At 39.0% G+C, this 2,582-nt stretch overlaps 1 pseudogene; it reads right to left on the reverse strand.

Annotated features, from left to right (window-relative positions):
- Positions 1-961: 961 nt before the first annotated feature.
- LOC148005557 (ubiquitin-ribosomal protein eL40 fusion protein pseudogene) lies at positions 962-1,373 on the reverse strand (annotated as a pseudogene).
- Between the last annotated feature and the right edge of the window lie 1,209 nt (positions 1,374-2,582).

Raw genomic sequence — 2,582 nt, forward strand, 5'->3', positions numbered from 1 at the left:
AATGAGTGGATGGGGGTGGATTTCCGTATCGGGTTACTTCGTTTCTAAGCCAGACATGGGTTTGTCAATTTGTTACTAAAATTTCCAACCCTAACAGCCCATGTAAAAGACACACAATCCAAATATTTTAATTATAAGTTATATGCCTACATTGGGCATATCTAATACAATACTAACTTATTTCCCAATTCTAAGACTCCTTACTACTTCTGGTTTCTCCCAGCCACATGATTCTGGTGTATAGTGGCTTCCTTCTCTCCTCTTCCTTCATTCTTTTTCTCCTTCTACCTGCCACCCCCTCCAGAGCCTCCAGTCCCACCTTTCCTATCCAGTACCCAATCATAGGCTCTAACCATTTATTGACCTATTAAAGTGGAGAGAAGGTTCACATAGCATCACCTAAGTACATGATGCTCTGCTTGTGGGGTGGGGGCAACCCCTCTTGAGGAACCAATATGAATAATAATATACAAGCAGCATCAAGCCAAACCACTACAGTTTACTCGTAAGATCTCAGTTTTTAGTACAAAATCCAATAATGTTAGTTGTTTAAATGTGTGTCTTACCATATTTCTTACACAGCTATTTTCCAAATGTGGGTTTGTCTGGTGTTCTGTACCAGCATAGAGTATTCATAGTTAACAGTATATTTTCTTGCCACCAATACATGAATTTTTGTTGGATATGCTAAAGAGTCATAATGGTTTTACAAAGAAAAGCTAATTGTCAGAATTTTGTTTTGTTTTACAGTCAGGGTTTTCTGTATAGCCCTGGCTGTCCTGGAACTCACCTTGTAGACCAGGCTGCCTTCAGACTTACAGAGATGTGCCTGCCCTCTGTCTCTTAATGCTTGGGTTTAAGTCCTGTGCCCAGCTTGATATTTTTGTCATTCTCTTTCTCCCTCTCTCTCTCTCTCTCCCTCTCTCTCTCTCTCTTTTTTTTTTGCCCCTGTCAATGGATTTTATTTGGTCACAGGGTCACAGGCCAGGTATGGCCCCAGTCTTATTTGACCTTCTTCTTTGGGGCTCAGGTTGTTGGAGTGGCCGAACTTCTTGTAGCAGTTGACTACACTGTGTGCAGGCATGAGTAGCACTTGTGGCAGATCATCTTGTCACAATTGTAATTCTGGACAAGGTGACAAAGGGATGACTCGATGATGCCACTGTGCAGACACAGCACCAGGTGCAAGGTGGACTCTTTCTAGATGTTGTAGTTGGACAGGTTGTGGCCATCCTCCAAATGTTTGCCAGCAAATATCAGCTCTGCTCGTCGGTGGGATGCCTTCCCTGTCTTGGATCATTATTGATGGTGTCACTGGGCTCAATCTCAAGAGTAATGGTCTTGCCCATTAGGGTCTTCATGAAGATCTGCATGTTGGTATCTGCTACTTGGCCACCTTGTTGAAGAGAAAGAGTGGTTTGGGGTTTTTGGGATTTTTTTGTTTGTTTGTTTTCTTTTTTCTTTTTAATACTTAGATCATTTTGTTGACTTCTCGGTGTTTGTTGAGGGCTGGTATAATTTGCATTTTAAATATATTTACCTGGATCTTCACTGCTTGCTCTCTCCTTTATCTTACCAGGCAGGTGTCCTTTTTTTTGGGACTGAATAGACTTTTTTTTTAATGGTTTCTAGTCTGTGTTCTTTCACTGCCCTTTTATGAGTCAGTTTTTCACAGAGTTGGCTGTCACAGTGCAGGAAAGATTCGGCCAGAGCTTGAAACAAGGAGAAATGGGTGGCAGTTTTAGGACCTGTACTATCATATTTTGGAACACCAGGGGGATTATTAGAAGTAATATTATTATAAAGTAATGTTAATCTAATAGTTGGGTTATAATAATCCTTATTAACAATCTTTGGTTATTCTAAGTCAGTAATTTTCCTTATGAGATAATATTTACTTTTATCTCCATAAATATAATAGTCATGCGGCAGAACTAGTAACAGCTAATGATGAAAGAACAATTCCCTGTGTATATAGACTTTGTTTTTTTTTTTTTTTTGTGAACTACTTTTTGAAATATGTTGAATTATAACAGCAGTATTGTTGGTATCAGGAATTGCCTTGAGCAGCGACACCATTTGGTAACTGTTGACATGGCAACAGCCCTACTTCCCAGTATTCCTTTGGTCCAAATCCCAACTCCTTGTGGGAATAGTTATGTCATATACCAAATGAAAGGCAGACTTCTTCTGCCCTCATGCTCTCTCTTCTCTTCATTCTTTTCTCTTCTTTCTCTTGCCCCTTTCCCTTGACTTGTTCTCCCATTAAATTTCACCAAGTGGAACTGTGTTAGTTTTGTGTGCTCTATTTGGATGGGTGTGGTGGGTATTTTATTACAACGAGATTTTAATAACAACAAGTATGATAATTTAAGAGCTTGGAAATCAGACTGACTGGAAATAAATTCCAATTTGGGCACGTACCAGGTGTTGAACTTATATTACTAATATACAAGTTGTGGGTGATAGTAATTTTTCCCTATAATTTGTGAGAATTAATCTAACTCCTTGTAAACTTCTTGTGTTTTATTACTTATTAACAACATTGGGTAGTAGTAGCCATTGTAATTGTTTCATTAAGT

Source organism: Rattus norvegicus, chromosome 5 (assembly GCF_021556685.1).
Source record: "Rattus norvegicus strain SHRSP/BbbUtx chromosome 5, alternate assembly SHRSP_T2T, whole genome shotgun sequence".
In the NCBI taxonomy this organism is placed as follows: Eukaryota; Metazoa; Chordata; class Mammalia; order Rodentia; family Muridae; genus Rattus; species Rattus norvegicus.